The sequence below is a fragment of the Centroberyx gerrardi genome, chromosome 4 (genome assembly GCF_048128805.1).
Source record: "Centroberyx gerrardi isolate f3 chromosome 4, fCenGer3.hap1.cur.20231027, whole genome shotgun sequence".
Classification (NCBI taxonomy): domain Eukaryota; kingdom Metazoa; phylum Chordata; class Actinopteri; order Beryciformes; family Berycidae; genus Centroberyx; species Centroberyx gerrardi.
In genome coordinates this window covers 32753000-32770107 of record NC_136000.1, presented here as the reverse complement: position 1 = coordinate 32770107, position 17108 = coordinate 32753000, and the positions used below count along the sequence as shown (strand labels likewise).

The 17108-nt window shown below is 47.8% G+C and overlaps 5 non-coding genes and 3 pseudogenes across 5 annotated transcripts; all 8 read right to left on the bottom strand.

Annotated features, from left to right (window-relative positions):
- Positions 1-326: 326 nt before the first annotated feature.
- LOC144538652 (U5 spliceosomal RNA) lies at positions 327-442 on the bottom strand. The gene has a single exon (XR_013504438.1). It is a non-coding gene; the product is annotated as a U5 spliceosomal RNA (small nuclear RNA).
- Positions 443-1025: 583 nt separating this feature from the next.
- Positions 1026-1216, bottom strand: LOC144538826 (U2 spliceosomal RNA). Its single transcript, XR_013504610.1, has one exon. It is a non-coding gene; the product is annotated as a U2 spliceosomal RNA (small nuclear RNA).
- Positions 1217-1369: 153 nt separating this feature from the next.
- On the bottom strand, positions 1370-1485 carry LOC144538658 (U5 spliceosomal RNA). Its single transcript, XR_013504444.1, has one exon. It is a non-coding gene; the product is annotated as a U5 spliceosomal RNA (small nuclear RNA).
- A 583-nt stretch (positions 1486-2068) lies between these two features.
- On the bottom strand, positions 2069-2239 carry LOC144538875 (U2 spliceosomal RNA; annotated as a pseudogene).
- Positions 2240-7986: 5747 nt separating this feature from the next.
- Positions 7987-8102, bottom strand: LOC144538657 (U5 spliceosomal RNA). Its single transcript, XR_013504443.1, has one exon. It is a non-coding gene; the product is annotated as a U5 spliceosomal RNA (small nuclear RNA).
- A 583-nt stretch (positions 8103-8685) lies between these two features.
- LOC144538866 (U2 spliceosomal RNA) lies at positions 8686-8861 on the bottom strand (annotated as a pseudogene).
- A 5746-nt stretch (positions 8862-14607) lies between these two features.
- Positions 14608-14723, bottom strand: LOC144538651 (U5 spliceosomal RNA). Its single transcript, XR_013504437.1, has one exon. It is a non-coding gene; the product is annotated as a U5 spliceosomal RNA (small nuclear RNA).
- Positions 14724-15306: 583 nt separating this feature from the next.
- LOC144538853 (U2 spliceosomal RNA) lies at positions 15307-15486 on the bottom strand (annotated as a pseudogene).
- Between the last annotated feature and the right edge of the window lie 1622 nt (positions 15487-17108).

The window sequence follows — 17108 nt, the reverse complement described above, 5'->3', positions numbered from 1 at the left end:
CGTAGGATCCGGCGCATTGGCGCAGCGTGTTCCCATATGTCAGGATTGTTCCCATTCGTCACCATTCAAGGTGTGCCAAACGTCAACCACATTGACACCGTGTCACAATTTTGACAATGGCAATACATTTCCATTCATTTTCACTGACAAATGGGAACACTTCCCTTACCGTTGGCAGCACAAGGCCGCCCCTCCGGTCCGGTCCGTCCTCGTCGGGGTGTCACAGTATTTTGCCATAACAACTGCTGGTGCTTAGCACCTCCGCCCACGGAGTCTCTGGTGTACTTGTTGACCTAGTTTTCTATTTCCTTGCACAACGGTACAGGGCTCAGCCAAAGTGCTAAGCCCGCCAAAAATACCTTTAACTCTTTGGTGTTACTCTCCACGGAAGTCTTTAGTAAAAGGCGAAAGACTTATGCGTTATGAAGAGAAACCAGAGTAAGTACAGCCTCCGGCCACAAGAGCAGCCAAAGACCCTAGTCGTCTCGGTCAACAGCTTCACGGTGCTCCCCGTTTGGCTAGCTGCATAGCAAAGTACAGGCCACGCCTTTGCTGGCACTCCACCCCGCCTTCTCAAGAGCTTAATCCAATCCGATGACCCGGAAACTCATGCGTAGCCATTGCGCGCAGGCTCCTAGAGCCACTGCAATGACTGGTCAATCCCCCGTGCTCAAAATCACTGGTCTTGTTGTGTTAAAGTGCGCAAAGCTTGAGGGGAACAGGCCGCGCTTGTTTGTACAGCATGTCTACCCGTCGGGGCAATTGAACCCTTGTCCCCTGCGCAACAAGTAGGAAGATTGGCCACTGTACTAAGCAGGAGCACACTCTGTCACACCCTGAATAAGCTACCGGTGAGAATAGATTAGCTAAGGCAAACGGGGAGAAAACGCAGCACAGACTGCTTTGACCAATTTCGAGGCGCACAAAAGCGCCGTCCACTTTGTTCTTGGTCTTTCGGTCAAATTAGGTATGACTTGCAGACTGGCTTTCCATGTTTTCAAACGTTGCTTTTCCACTGAGTGAGAGAAGGGTGCACCGTTCCCAGCGGCACTGCAATACCGGGTCGATGCGTGGAGCGAACGGAGCAAGCCCCTTTTTCAACTCCTGGTTCTAAAAATCCGTTTAATATGTTGTCCCCTTATAGAGGACGTATCAGATATTAAACTGATAAGAACAGATACTACACTTGATCTTAGCCAAAAGACCGAGAAGCGATAACCCCTTGCCGTTGGCAGCACAAGGCCGCCCCTCCGGTCCGGTCCGTCACAGTATTTTGCCATAACAACTGCTGGTGCTTAGCACCTCCGCCCACGGAGTCTCTGGTGTACTTGTTGACCTAGTTTTCTATTTCCTTGCACAACGGTACAGGGCTCAGCCAAAGTGCTAAGCCCGCCAAAAATACCTTTAACTCTTTGGTGTTACTCTCCACAGAAGTCTTTAGTAAAAGGTGAAAGACTTATGCGTTATGAAGAGAAACTAGAGTAAGTACAGCCTCCGGCCACAAGAGCAGCCAAAGACCCTAGTCGTCTCGGTCAACAGCTTCACGGTGCTCCCCGTTTGGCTAGCTGCATAGCAAAGTACAGGCCACGCCTTTGCTGGCACTCCACCGCGCCTTCTCAGGAGCTTAATCCAATCCGATGACCCGGAAACTCATGCGTAGCCATTGCGCGCAGGCTCCTAGAGCCACTGCAATGACTGGTCAATCCCCCGTGCTCAAAATCACTGGTCTTGTTGTGTTAAAGTGCGCAAAGCTTGAGGGGAACAGGCCGCGCTTGTTTGTACAGCATGTCTACCCGTCGGGGCAATTGAACCCTTGTCCCCTGCGCAACAAGTAGGAAGATTGGCCACTGTACTAAGCAGGAGCACACTCTTTCACACCCTGAATAAGCTACCGGTGAGAATAGATTAGCTAAGGCAAACGGGGAGAAAACGCAGCACAGACTGCTTTGACCAATTTCGAGGCGCACAAAAGCGCCGTCCACTTTGTTCTTGGTCTTTCGGTCAAATTAGGTATGACTTGCAGACTGGCTTTCCATGTTTTCAAACGTTGCTTTTCCACAGAGTGAGAGAAGGGTGCACCGTTCCCAGCGGCACTGCAATACCGGGTCGATGCGTGGAGCAAGCCCCTTTTTCAACTCCTGGTTCTAAAAATCCGTTTAATATGTTGTCCCCTTATAGAGGACGTATCAGATATTAAACTGATAAGAACAGATTTTTTTTTTCTTTCGAAAAAATTTATTGACACTTTTTTCATAAAGTCGTACACTGTTTACAATCATAAAATCCTTCACAAACACACATCTTTTCAAAATACAACAAACAAATAAATATGAATACTCTGTAAAAACACGTTCCTTTGTTTAAAACAATAAAAGCAATTGTTTTAAAGTGGATTACAGATAAGATAACGTTGTATTAAAAGTTGTGGAAAATAAATAAATAAATGAATAAATAAATAATTGTCTCTGTGTATATCAGTGTACATTCGTTGTGCAGGGGCGGGATGAGTCCCTAACAAGGATCAACTCATCCCGCTCTCCCCAACAGCTTTGGGTCTCTCGGAACCTGTTCCTGGTGCTCAGAGGGGACCCTCTCCCTTCTGCTCCTTCCCACCTGCCACACCCGGAGAGCCAGGCCGCCGCTGCCTTGACCCTTTATTTGTGTGGCTCCGGCTCCCACGTCCGAATGGGCACAGAGGCGATTCTTCTTTGTGGCTGCGTCCTAGGCCTGCCGCCTGCAGCGACGGCTGCTTGCACCGCCGCTGTGGCCATCTGGATCGCAGCCACGGGGGGGATCTGCATGTGCTTCCTTACCAGCAGGTTTCTGGAGGTCCATATGGCGTCTTTGATGGCGGCCAGGGTGAGCCACTGTTTGGCAAAGTCTGCTGGTAATGTTTGTTCCTGGCCCACCCCGTACAGCACTAGCTGTGCTGTCAGGACCTCCCCTGCTGGTAAGTACGGGAATTTTAGGGAGCCGGCCATTGCCCACTGGTCTACAGCAGCGCTGCACTCCCAGAGCAGATGCCTCACCGACTCAGGTGCGCCACACCCCGGTCGGGGGCAAGTTGAGAGCGTTGACATGCCCCGGGAGTGCATTACGGACCTGACTGGGAGGATCTCATGAGCCACCATCCACGACAGGTCCCGGAGTCTGTTCGGGAGGGCGGGATGGTTTACGTTGCGCCAAACTGTTGAGGACTCACCTATTGTGAGCCCGCGCACTGGATACATTGATTCCCGCTCCTGCACAACAGAGAGAAGAGAGCGATGGTGGGTTAAAATAGACAGCTCCTCTTGCTCTAGTTTAAAATGCTTTAAGAATTTCCGGATAAAAGCGTAGGCCGGTGGCAGATTAAAAGACACAGGTACTCTAAGATCAATGGGTAAAACTTTTAGGTGTCTGAGGTAGGACCCCATCCAGAATCGTGCCATTGCTGTCGTTTTGTCATCTCTGGATGGGGCTGTGGCGTAGGTGATGTGCAGGGTGCTGTATCGGCTTCCTAAAAACTGGTGTAGGTCCGGGACTCCCTTTCCTCCTTTCTCTTTCGGCTTTTTCATCACCTCTCTCCTCAGCCTCTCCCACTTGGACCCCCACAGGAAATAAAAGATGGCGCGTTCCAGATCTAAAAGCACTCTTCGTGGTGGGATAAAAACAGAACTGATTAATAAAAGCAAAGGTAAAATCACTGCTTTAATGATTAAAACCTTTCCTTCCATTGTCAGTCTTCTAAGTCCCCAGTACCCTAGTCTCTGTCTAACTTTCCCTACCACGTCTGGCCAGTTTCCTTTTCCTCCCCCCTCCCTGTCAAATTTAACCCCCAGTATTTTTTGGTCAGTCTGGGTCACAGTCAAGGGGAGTCCTGTCGTCTCGGTCGCTGTCCACGGTCCGTAAGTTTGGGCTTGAGTCTTATCTCGGTTAAGCTTTGACCCAGAGGCCTGTCCGAACCAGTCAGTCAAGTCCAGTGTCCTGTTGACAGATAAAAGGTCAGTACATAAAATGTTAAAATCGTCCATATATATTGCACATTTGGTGGTCAATCCCCCGCTCCCCGGGATTGCCACCCCATTGATTCTTTGGTCCCTTCTCAAGATCTGTGCCAACGGCTCTATACAGGTCACGTAGAGGAGGGCTGATAACGGACAACCCTGACGGACACCGCAGTGTATGTTAACTGCTTTTGTTAGATGCCCATTAACAACAAATCTGCTGGTAATGTCCCGGTACAGCAATCCCACCCAAGCTATAAACCTTTCTGGAAACCCCATTTTTTGCAGTACCTGGAAAAGGTACTGGTGCGAGATCCGATCAAAGGCTTTCTCAAAATCTAAATTTAGGACTACTAGCCGGATGTTTCTGTCTCTCGCATAACAGATGGTGTCTCGGATCAGTACGAGGCTGTCGGTGATCTTCCTCCCCGGGATGGCACAGGCTTGATCCGGGTGAATCACCTCCTCTAAAACCAGGGACATACGAGCAGATAAAAGTTTACTAAAAAGTTTGCAGTCAAGATTTAAGAGGGTGATAGGTCTCCAGTTTTTCAGTTCAGTCCTGTCATTTTTTTTGTATAGTAGAGTCACTATCCCTGCTCTAAAACTGTCAGGTAGTCTGTCTAGTCCTTCGAAATCCATAAAAACAGAAAGTAGGTCCGGTGCTAAAATGTCCCAAAAAGTCAGATAAAAGTCCAAGGGAAGCCCGTCTTCTCCTGGGGACTTCCCTTTCTTAAAATTTTGTACACATTTATCTAACTCTAAAAGGGTAAAACCTTGGGTTAAAAGCACACTGTCCTTTACTGTTTTGTCAATGAATTTTAAAACCTCTGTCATGGTGTCTGTTTTAATATTTTTTTCTTTGTAAAGATCCCCGTAAAAGCTCTCTATAGTGTCTTTGATTTCTTCTGTTGTGTTTGCTGTGTACCCACTTTCTTTTTTTAGTTGTAAAATACCCCCCCCTTTGTTGACAATTTTCTTAAAAAAATATCTGGTACACTTTTCCCCTTCCTCGATCTCCCTTTCTTTACTTCTTAGAATGACACCCTTACTTTTAATGTCTGCTAAAACCGACATTTCTGTTTTGACTTGTTTAATATCTTCGCTAAAATCCATGCCCTGTTGCTGTAGTTTAAAATAGCGCTGTAGTCGCTTCTGCAGTCCCAGCATGCGTCTGTTTTCCTTATCTTTTTTCTTTTTACCTGCCTTTCTAAAAAAAGTCTGGGTCTTTCCCTTCACCATTTCCCACCAGTGTGCACGTGTGTCGTACAAGTCTTGAAGGGTCTGCCACTCTTTATACTGCTCCCTGAACTGGCTAACTAACTCCCTATCCTCTAACAGGGAGCAGTTGAGCTTCCACAGACCACTTCCTGTTGTCAAACCCGAAAAAGGTGAGAGGGTGCAGGAGAGCATTATGTGATCAGAGAAGAAAACAGGGGTCAATCTAGCATCGGTTGGCGGGCAGTCCCTTGTAAAAATATAGTCTATGCGAGAGGCTCTGTTGCCGTCACCACTGAACCAGGTGAAGCCTTCCTCTCCGGGATGCATGATTTTAAAACAGTCTTGGAGTTTAAAATCCCTGCATAAACCCTGCAATAAACACGATGTTTTATCAATTTTAAAATCCTCCCCTGCCCCCTTCCTATCCTTGCTGGATAAAACACAGTTAAAATCCCCTCCTACCACTAGCGGTGCCCTACCCAGCAAGTGGGACTGCAGGTCTTCTAAAAGGTCATACCTGTCGTTTCTGTCGTTAAAACCATAAATATTTAGTACGTTAAAATCCTTTCCCATGTACGTCAGATGTGCTAAAAGTGCCCGCCCGTCTCTCACCACAGTGCTGCCCTTCACCAGAATAGAGGGGTTTTGAATTAAAATGGCCACTCCATCGTTCCTGTTTTCATTTGATCCGCTCCATATGGATTCTTGTGGCCACTTCTCCTCCCATTCCCTGTAGTGTTTTAAAAACGGTATGGCACACTCCTGGAGTAAAAACACATCTGCATTAAAAGCACTCAGAAAGGATAAAACTGTTGTGGCTCTAACTCCCGACCTCACACTTCTCACATTGAGGGTGGAAATGATGAGGGTCATGTGTATTATGTTTAAAACAACAGGCATGACAGTTTAAAAGAATTGAAATAACAGGGTTAAAAACCTAAAAGAGAAATGCAGCTAACCAAATAATTGTGAATGCAGCTCTTCCTTTCCCTTTATGGGGGAAAGGGGAGGGGTCTGAGCTCCATTCCCTTTCCGGACTCTGGCAGCTGGTCTTGGGGGTAATGCCGCGTTCAGTACTGAGTCCTTGGGGGTTGATTGCAGAGCTACATTTAAAAAGGAGACCTGGTTTGGAGAACTGGAGGGGAAGACTCTGGACTCCTCCACAGACGAGCTGTCTGAGGGGTACACAGCTCTCCCCCGCTTCCCTGAGGCTCCAGGAGTCTCAGGGGACAGTTCTGAAGCAGGCCTCTTGATTTGCTGGGCATCGGGGAGGGGGCCATCATTTCCAGTTCCGCTCTCTGCCTGCATTGCCTCCTCTCCCTCAGCACTCTCCATTTGTGGGGCAATAACAGGCCCCTCCCCCTCTCCCGCCTCACCTGATCCCTCTCCTCCAACCACAGGATTTGGCGGGAGATTTGAATTTTCTAGCCCAGCCTTTTCAATTTGCTCTCCAACTGCCTCCCTTTGTCCACCATCTTGTTCCTCATTCTCGGCCTTCTTGTTAGCCTTTAGCTTGTTGGCAAAGGATTTTGGGCAATCTCTGAAGATATGATTTGACTCTCCACAAAGATTACACTTTCTGCCATTTGGACACTGCTCAAAAGCATGCCCAATTTCTCTACACTTCCCACAAACAATTTTTTGGCACGCTTCTACCAGGTGCCCATGCTCACCACACTTGCGGCAGAGCTTGGGTTGTCCCTGGTAGTGAATGTAGCCTCTGTTGTCTCCCAGAACTATCATTGATGGCAGATGTTTCAGGCCCTGGTAGCCCTGGGGGTCCTGCCATTGTTGAATGGGGACCCTCCAGGCGCAAGTCCAAATGCCATCCTCATCTCTCACTTTGGTAGCCTGGCCCTTAACAGTGCAATATCTTCCCAGCCACAAACAAATGTCATCTGCATTCACTGTCTCATTGAACATTCTGACAATAACCACTTTTGAGGCATTGTCAGTCAGTTTCTCTACATTGAAAGCAGAAAACTGGGTTTTTACCTTTTCAAAGCGTGTCCAAAATTCTCTATGCACAATCGCGGATCCGAAACTTACATCGAATCCTTTGTTGAAGGGAAGGGTCAAAATACAATTCAAGTCCTTTGCCGTGAAACCTAATGCCTTTTGTATGAGCTTCCTGGAGAAGTCCATTCTGGACATCTCCAGGAGCCTGCCATCTTTTTCTTTAAACTTAAAACGCACGCTGTGGTGCCTCCGCATGCCGGCATGGCCAGCCGACATGGTGGGGACACCACACGTTAAGAACAATTAAGAAAACTAAACCACCACGTACAAAAACCAAAGAACTAAAAACAGGGCTAAAAAGGAGAATAAAACAGTGAAATCACTCCTAAAAGGTGAAATACAAAACACTTACCTTTTCTCGGGTGGTTTGGTCTTGGTGAAGGTCTCACAGAGGGCAGGCAAGCAAAGACTCTGAGCCGATGAATTCCTGTTGGTGAAAGAAATACAACCACAAAAAATTGTAATATTTTTCACTTTAGGAATAAATATATTATCCTCCCAAGTGTGGGTAACAATCAATGCCACAAACAGGCAAGAATTTTTACCACCAGCAGGAGGCGATCGCAGTCTTAGCCAAAAGGCCGAGAAGCGATAACCCCTGGCCGTTGGCAGCACAAGGCCGCCCCTCCGGTCCGGTCCGTCCTCGTCGGGGTGTCACAGTATTTTGCCATAACAACTGCTGGTGCTTAGCACCTCCGCCCACGGAGTCTCTGGTGTACTTGTTGACCTAGTTTTCTATTTCCTTGCACAACGGTACAGGGCTCAGCCAAAGTGCTAAGCCCGCCAAAAATACCTTTAACTCTTTGGTGTTACTCTCCACGGAAGTCTTTAGTAAAAGGCGAAAGACTTATGTGTTATGAAGAGAAACCAGAGTAAGTACAGCCTCCGGCCACAAGAGCAGCCAAAGACCCTAGTCGTCTCGGTCAACAGCTTCACGGTGCTCCCCGTTTGGCTAGCTGCATAGCAAAGTACAGGCCACGCCTTTGCTGGCACTCCACCCCGCCTTCTCAGGAGCTTAATCCAATCCGATGACCCGGAAACTCATGCGTAGCCATTGCGCGCAGGCTCCTAGAGCCACTGCAATGACTGGTCAATCCCCCGTGCTCAAAATCACTGGTCTTGTTGTGTTAAAGTGCGCAAAGCTTGAGGGGAACAGGCCGCGCTTGTTTGTACAGCATGTCTACCCGTCGGGGCAATTGAACCCTTGTCCCCTGCGCAACAAGTAGGAAGATTGGCCACTGTACTAAGCAGGAGCACACTCTTTCACACCCTGAATAAGCTACCGGTGAGAATAGATTAGCTAAGGCAAACGGGGAGAAAACGCAGCACAGGCTGCTTTGACCAATTTCGAGGCGCACAAAAGCGCCGTCCACTTTGTTCTTGGTCTTTCGGTCAAATTAGGTATGACTTGCAGACTGGCTTTCCATGTTTTCAAACGTTGCTTTTCCACAGAGTGAGAGAAGGGTGCACCGTTCCCAGCGGCACTGCAATACCGGGTCGATGCGTGGAGCGAACGGAGCAAGCCCCTTTTTCAACTCCTGGTTCTAAAAATCCGTTTAATATGTTGTCCCCTTATAGAGGACGTATCAGATATTAAACTGATAAGAACAGATTTTTTCTTTCGAAAAAATTTATTGACACTTTTTTCAAAAAGTCGTACACTGTTTACAATCATAAAATCCTTCACAAACACACATCTTTTCAAAATACAACAAACAAATAAATATGAATACTCTGTAAAACCACGTTCCTTTGTTTAAAACAATAAAAACAATTGTTTAAAGTGGATTACAGATAAGATAACATTGTATTAAAAGTTGTGGATAATAAATAAATAAATGATTAAATAAATAATTGTCTCTGTGTATATCAGTGTACATTCGTTGTGCAGGGGCGGGATGAGTCCCTAACAAGGATCAACTCATCCCGCTCTCCCGAACAGCTTTGGGTCTCTCGGAACCTGTTCCTGGTGCTCAGAGGGGACCCTCTCCCTTCTGCTCCTTCCCACCTGCCACACCCGGAGAGCCAGGCCGCCGCTGCCTTGACCCTTTATTTGTGTGGCTCCGGCTCCCACGTCCGAATGGGCACAGAGGCGATTCTTCTTTGTGGCTGCGTCCTAGGCCTGCCGCCTGCAGCGACGGCTGCTTGCACCGCCGCTGTGGCCATCTGGATCGCAGCCACGGGGGGGATCTGCATGTGCTTCCTTACCAGCAGGTTTCTGGAGGTCCATATGGCGTCTTTGATGGCGGCCAGGGTGAGCCACTGTTTGGCAAAGTCTGCTGGTAATGTTTGTTCCTGGCCCACCCCGTACAGCACTAGCTGTGCTGTCAGGACCTCCCCTGCTGGTAAGTACGGGAATTTTAGGGAGCCGGCCATTGCCCACTGGTCTACAGCAGCGCTGCACTCCCAGAGCAGATGCCTCACCGACTCAGGTGCGCCACACCCCGGTCGGGGGCAAGTTGAGAGCGTTGACATGCCCCGGGAGTGCATTACGGACCTGACTGGGAGGATCTCATGAGCCACCATCCACGACAGGTCCCGGAGTCTGTTCGGGAGGGCGGGATGGTTTACGTTGCGCCAAACTGTTGAGGACTCACCTATTGTGAGCCCGCGCACTGGATACATTGATTCCCGCTCCTGCACAACAGAGAGAAGAGAGCGATGGTGGGTTAAAATAGACAGCTCCTCTTGCTCTAGTTTAAAATGCTTTAAGAATTTCCGGATAAAAGCGTAGGCCGGTGGCAGATTAAAAGACACAGGTACTCTAAGATCAATGGGTAAAACTTTTAGGTGTCTGAGGTAGGACCCCATCCAGAATCGTGCCATTGCTGTCGTTTTGTCATCTCTGGATGGGGCTGTGGCGTAGGTGATGTGCAGGGTGCTGTATCGGCTTCCTAAAAACTGGTGTAGGTCCGGGACTCCCTTTCCTCCTTTCTCTTTCGGCTTTTTCATCACCTCTCTCCTCAGCCTCTCCCACTTGGACCCCCACAGGAAATAAAAGATGGCGCGTTCCAGATCTAAAAGCACTCTTCGTGGTGGGATAAAAACAGAACTGATTAATAAAAGCAAAGGTAAAATCACTGCTTTAATGATTAAAACCTTTCCTTCCATTGTCAGTCTTCTAAGTCCCCAGTACCCTAGTCTCTGTCTAACTTTCCCTACCACGTCTGGCCAGTTTCCTTTTCCTCCCCCCTCCCTGTCAAATTTAACCCCCAGTATTTTTTGGTCAGTCTGGGTCACAGTCAAGGGGAGTCCTGTCGTCTCGGTCGCTGTCCACGGTCCGTAAGTTTGGGCTTGAGTCTTATCTCGGTTAAGCTTTGACCCAGAGGCCTGTCCGAACCAGTCAGTCAAGTCCAGTGTCCTGTTGACAGATAAAAGGTCAGTACATAAAATGTTAAAATCGTCCATATATATTGCACATTTGGTGGTCAATCCCCCGCTCCCCGGGATTGCCACCCCATTGATTCTTTGGTCCCTTCTCAAGATCTGTGCCAACGGCTCTATACAGGTCACGTAGAGGAGGGCTGATAACGGACAACCCTGACGGACACCGCAGTGTATGTTAACTGCTTTTGTTAGATGCCCATTAACAACAAATCTGCTGGTAATGTCCCGGTACAGCAATCCCACCCAAGCTATAAACCTTTCTGGAAACCCCATTTTTTGCAGTACCTGGAAAAGGTACTGGTGCGAGATCCGATCAAAGGCTTTCTCAAAATCTAAATTTAGGACTACTAGCCGGATGTTTCTGTCTCTCGCATAACAGATGGTGTCTCGGATCAGTACGAGGCTGTCGGTGATCTTCCTCCCCGGGATGGCACAGGCTTGATCCGGGTGAATCACCTCCTCTAAAACCAGGGACATACGAGCAGATAAAAGTTTACTAAAAAGTTTGCAGTCAAGATTTAAGAGGGTGATAGGTCTCCAGTTTTTCAGTTCAGTCCTGTCATTTTTTTTGTATAGTAGAGTCACTATCCCTGCTCTAAAACTGTCAGGTAGTCTGTCTAGTCCTTCGAAATCCATAAAAACAGAAAGTAGGTCCGGTGCTAAAATGTCCCAAAAAGTCAGATAAAAGTCCAAGGGAAGCCCGTCTTCTCCTGGGGACTTCCCTTTCTTAAAATTTTGTACACATTTATCTAACTCTAAAAGGGTAAAACCTTGGGTTAAAAGCACACTGTCCTTTACTGTTTTGTCAATGAATTTTAAAACCTCTGTCATGGTGTCTGTTTTAATATTTTTTTCTTTGTAAAGATCCCCGTAAAAGCTCTCTATAGTGTCTTTGATTTCTTCTGTTGTGTTTGCTGTGTACCCACTTTCTTTTTTTAGTTGTAAAATACCCCCCCCTTTGTTGACAATTTTCTTAAAAAAATATCTGGTACACTTTTCCCCTTCCTCGATCTCCCTTTCTTTACTTCTTAGAATGACACCCTTACTTTTAATGTCTGCTAAAACCGACATTTCTGTTTTGACTTGTTTAATATCTTCGCTAAAATCCATGCCCTGTTGCTGTAGTTTAAAATAGCGCTGTAGTCGCTTCTGCAGTCCCAGCATGCGTCTGTTTTCCTTATCTTTTTTCTTTTGACCTGCCTTTCTAAAAAAAGTCTGGGTCTTTCCCTTCACCATTTCCCACCAGTGTGCACGTGTGTCGTACAAGTCTTGAAGGGTCTGCCACTCTTTATACTGCTCCCTGAACTGGCTAACTAACTCCCTATCCTCTAACAGGGAGCAGTTGAGCTTCCACAGACCACTTCCTGTTGTCAAACCCGAAAAAGGTGAGAGGGTGCAGGAGAGCATTATGTGATCAGAGAAGAAAACAGGGGTCAATCTAGCATCGGTTGGCGGGCAGTCCCTTGTAAAAATATAGTCTATGCGAGAGGCTCTGTTGCCGTCACCACTGAACCAGGTGAAGCCTTCCTCTCCGGGATGCATGATTTTAAAACAGTCTTGGAGTTTAAAATCCCTGCATAAACCCTGCAATAAACACGATGTTTTATCAATTTTAAAATCCTCCCCTGCCCCCTTCCTATCCTTGCTGGATAAAACACAGTTAAAATCCCCTCCTACCACTAGCGGTGCCCTACCCAGCAAGTGGGACTGCAGGTCTTCTAAAAGGTCATACCTGTCGTTTCTGTCGTTAAAACCATAAATATTTAGTACGTTAAAATCCTTTCCCATGTACGTCAGATGTGCTAAAAGTGCCCGCCCGTCTCTCACCACAGTGCTGCCCTTCACCAGAATAGAGGGGTTTTTAATTAAAATGGCCACTCCATCGTTCCTGTTTTCATTTGATCCGCTCCATATGGATTCTTGTGGCCACTTCTCCTCCCATTCCCTGTAGTGTTTTAAAAACGGTATGGCACACTCCTGGAGTAAAAACACATCTGCATTAAAAGCACTCAGAAAGGATAAAACTGTTGTGGCTCTAACTCCTGACCTCACACTTCTCACATTGAGGGTGGAAATGATGAGGGTCATGTGTATTATGTTTAAAACAACAGGCATGACAGTTTAAAAGAATTGAAATAACAGGGTTAAAAACCTAAAAGAGAAATGCAGCTAACCAAATAATTGTGAATGCAGCTCTTCCTTTCCCTTTATGGGGGAAAGGGGAGGGGTCTGAGCTCCATTCCCTTTCCGGACTCTGGCAGCTGGTCTTGGGGGTAATGCCGCGTTCAGTACTGAGTCCTTGGGGGTTGATTGCAGAGCTACATTTAAAAAGGAGACCTGGTTTGGAGAACTGGAGGGGAAGACTCTGGACTCCTCCACAGACGAGCTGTCTGAGGGGTACACAGCTCTCCCCCGCTTCCCTGAGGCTCCAGGAGTCTCAGGGGACAGTTCTGAAGCAGGCCTCTTGATTTGCTGGGCATCGGGGAGGGGGCCATCATTTCCAGTTCCGCTCTCTGCCTGCATTGCCTCCTCTCCCTCAGCACTCTCCATTTGTGGGGCAATAACAGGCCCCTCCCCCTCTCCCGCCTCACCTGATCCCTCTCCTCCAACCACAGGATTTGGCGGGAGATTTGAATTTTCTAGCCCAGCCTTTTCAATTTGCTCTCCAACTGCCTCCCTTTGTCCACCATCTTGTTCCTCATTCTCGGCCTTCTTGTTAGCCTTTAGCTTGTTGGCAAAGGATTTTGGGCAATCTCTGAAGATATGATTTGACTCTCCACAAAGATTACACTTTCTGCCATTTGGACACTGCTCAAAAGCATGCCCAATTTCTCTACACTTCCCACAAACAATTTTTTGGCACGCTTCTACCAGGTGCCCATGCTCACCACACTTGCGGCAGAGCTTGGGTTGTCCCTGGTAGTGAATGTAGCCTCTGTTGTCTCCCAGAACTATCATTGATGGCAGATGTTTCAGGCCCTGGTAGCCCTGGGGGTCCTGCCATTGTTGAATGGGGACCCTCCAGGCGCAAGTCCAAATGCCATCCTCATCTCTCACTTTGGTAGCCTGGCCCTTAACAGTGCAATATCTTCCCAGCCACAAACAAATGTCATCTGCATTCACTGTCTCATTGAACATTCTGACAATAACCACTTTTGAGGCATTGTCAGTCAGTTTCTCTACATTGAAAGCAGAAAACTGGGTTTTTACCTTTTCAAAGCGTGTCCAAAATTCTCTATGCACAATCGCGGATCCGAAACTTACATCGAATCCTTTGTTGAAGGGAAGGGTCAAAATACAATTCAAGTCCTTTGCCGTGAAACCTAATGCCTTTTGTATGAGCTTCCTGGAGAAGTCCATTCTGGACATCTCCAGGAGCCTGCCATCTTTTTCTTTAAACTTAAAACGCACGCTGTGGTGCCTCCGCATGCCGGCATGGCCAGCCGACATGGTGGGGACACCACACGTTAAGAACAATTAAGAAAACTAAACCACCACGTACAAAAACCAAAGAACTAAAAACAGGGCTAAAAAGGAGAATAAAACAGTGAAATCACTCCTAAAAGGTGAAATACAAAACACTTACCTTTTCTCGGGTGGTTTGGTCTTGGTGAAGGTCTCACAGAGGGCAGGCAAGCAAAGACTCTGAGCCGATGAATTCCTGTTGGTGAAAGAAATACAACCACAAAAAATTGTAATATTTTTCACTTTAGGAATAAATATATTATCCTCCCAAGTGTGGGTAACAATCAATGCCACAAACAGGCAAGAATTTTTACCACCAGCAGGAGGCGATCGCAGTCTTAGCCAAAAGGCCGAGAAGCGATAACCCCTGGCCGTTGGCAGCACAAGGCCGCCCCTCCGGTCCGGTCCGTCCTCGTCGGGGTGTCACAGTATTTTGCCATAACAACTGCTGGTGCTTAGCACCTCCGCCCACGGAGTCTCTGGTGTACTTGTTGACCTAGTTTTCTATTTCCTTGCACAACGGTACAGGGCTCAGCCAAAGTGCTAAGCCCGCCAAAAATACCTTTAACTCTTTGGTGTTACTCTCCACGGAAGTCTTTAGTAAAAGGCGAAAGACTTATGCGTTATGAAGAGAAACCAGAGTAAGTACAGCCTCCGGCCACAAGAGCAGCCAAAGACCCTAGTCGTCTCGGTCAACAGCTTCACGGTGCTCCCCGTTTGGCTAGCTGCATAGCAAAGTACAGGCCACGCCTTTGCTGGCACTCCACCCCGCCTTCTCAGGAGCTTAATCCAATCCGATGACCCGGAAACTCATGCGTAGCCATTGCGCGCAGGCTCCTAGAGCCACTGCAATGACTGGTCAATCCCCCGTGCTCAAAATCACTGGTCTTGTTGTGTTAAAGTGCGCAAAGCTTGAGGGGAACAGGCCGCGCTTGTTTGTACAGCATGTCTACCCGTCGGGGCAATTGAACCCTTGTCCCCTGCGCAACAAGTAGGAAGATTGGCCACTGTACTAAGCAGGAGCACACTCTTTCACACCCTGAATAAGCTACCGGTGAGAATAGATTAGCTAAGGCAAACGGGGAGAAAACGCAGCACAGGCTGCTTTGACCAATTTCGAGGCGCACAAAAGCGCCGTCCACTTTGTTCTTGGTCTTTCGGTCAAATTAGGTATGACTTGCAGACTGGCTTTCCATGTTTTCAAACGTTGCTTTTCCACAGAGTGAGAGAAGGGTGCACCGTTCCCAGCGGCACTGCAATACCGGGTCGATGCGTGGAGCGAACGGAGCAAGCCCCTTTTTCAACTCCTGGTTCTAAAAATCCGTTTAATATGTTGTCCCCTTATAGAGGACGTATCAGATATTAAACTGATAAGAACAGATTTTTTTTTTCTTTCGAAAAAATTTATTGACACTTTTTTCATAAAGTCGTACACTGTTTACAATCATAAAATCCTTCACAAACACACATCTTTTCAAAATACAACAAACAAATAAATATGAATACTCTGTAAAAACACGTTCCTTTGTTTAAAACAATAAAAGCAATTGTTTTAAAGTGGATTACAGATAAGATAACGTTGTATTAAAAGTTGTGGAAAATAAATAAATAAATGAATAAATAAATAATTGTCTCTGTGTATATCAGTGTACATTCGTTGTGCAGGGGCGGGATGAGTCCCTAACAAGGATCAACTCATCCCGCTCTCCCCAACAGCTTTGGGTCTCTCGGAACCTGTTCCTGGTGCTCAGAGGGGACCCTCTCCCTTCTGCTCCTTCCCACCTGCCACACCCGGAGAGCCAGGCCGCCGCTGCCTTGACCCTTTATTTGTGTGGCTCCGGCTCCCACGTCCGAATGGGCACAGAGGCGATTCTTCTTTGTGGCTGCGTCCTAGGCCTGCCGCCTGCAGCGACGGCTGCTTGCACCGCCGCTGTGGCCATCTGGATCGCAGCCACGGGGGGGATCTGCATGTGCTTCCTTACCAGCAGGTTTCTGGAGGTCCATATGGCGTCTTTGATGGCGGCCAGGGTGAGCCACTGTTTGGCAAAGTCTGCTGGTAATGTTTGTTCCTGGCCCACCCCGTACAGCACTAGCTGTGCTGTCAGGACCTCCCCTGCTGGTAAGTACGGGAATTTTAGGGAGCCGGCCATTGCCCACTGGTCTACAGCAGCGCTGCACTCCCAGAGCAGATGCCTCACCGACTCAGGTGCGCCACACCCCGGTCGGGGGCAAGTTGAGAGCGTTGACATGCCCCGGGAGTGCATTACGGACCTGACTGGGAGGATCTCATGAGCCACCATCCACGACAGGTCCCGGAGTCTGTTCGGGAGGGCGGGATGGTTTACGTTGCGCCAAACTGTTGAGGACTCACCTATTGTGAGCCCGCGCACTGGATACATTGATTCCCGCTCCTGCACAACAGAGAGAAGAGAGCGATGGTGGGTTAAAATAGACAGCTCCTCTTGCTCTAGTTTAAAATGCTTTAAGAATTTCCGGATAAAAGCGTAGGCCGGTGGCAGATTAAAAGACACAGGTACTCTAAGATCAATGGGTAAAACTTTTAGGTGTCTGAGGTAGGACCCCATCCAGAATCGTGCCATTGCTGTCGTTTTGTCATCTCTGGATGGGGCTGTGGCGTAGGTGATGTGCAGGGTGCTGTATCGGCTTCCTAAAAACTGGTGTAGGTCCGGGACTCCCTTTCCTCCTTTCTCTTTCGGCTTTTTCATCACCTCTCTCCTCAGCCTCTCCCACTTGGACCCCCACAGGAAATAAAAGATGGCGCGTTCCAGATCTAAAAGCACTCTTCGTGGTGGGATAAAAACAGAACTGATTAATAAAAGCAAAGGTAAAATCACTGCTTTAATGATTAAAACCTTTCCTTCCATTGTCAGTCTTCTAAGTCCCCAGTACCCTAGTCTCTGTCTAACTTTCCCTACCACGTCTGGCCAGTTTCCTTTTCCTCCCCCCTCCCTGTCAAATTTAACCCCCAGTATTTTTTGGTCAGTCTGGGTCACAGTCAAGGGGAGTCCT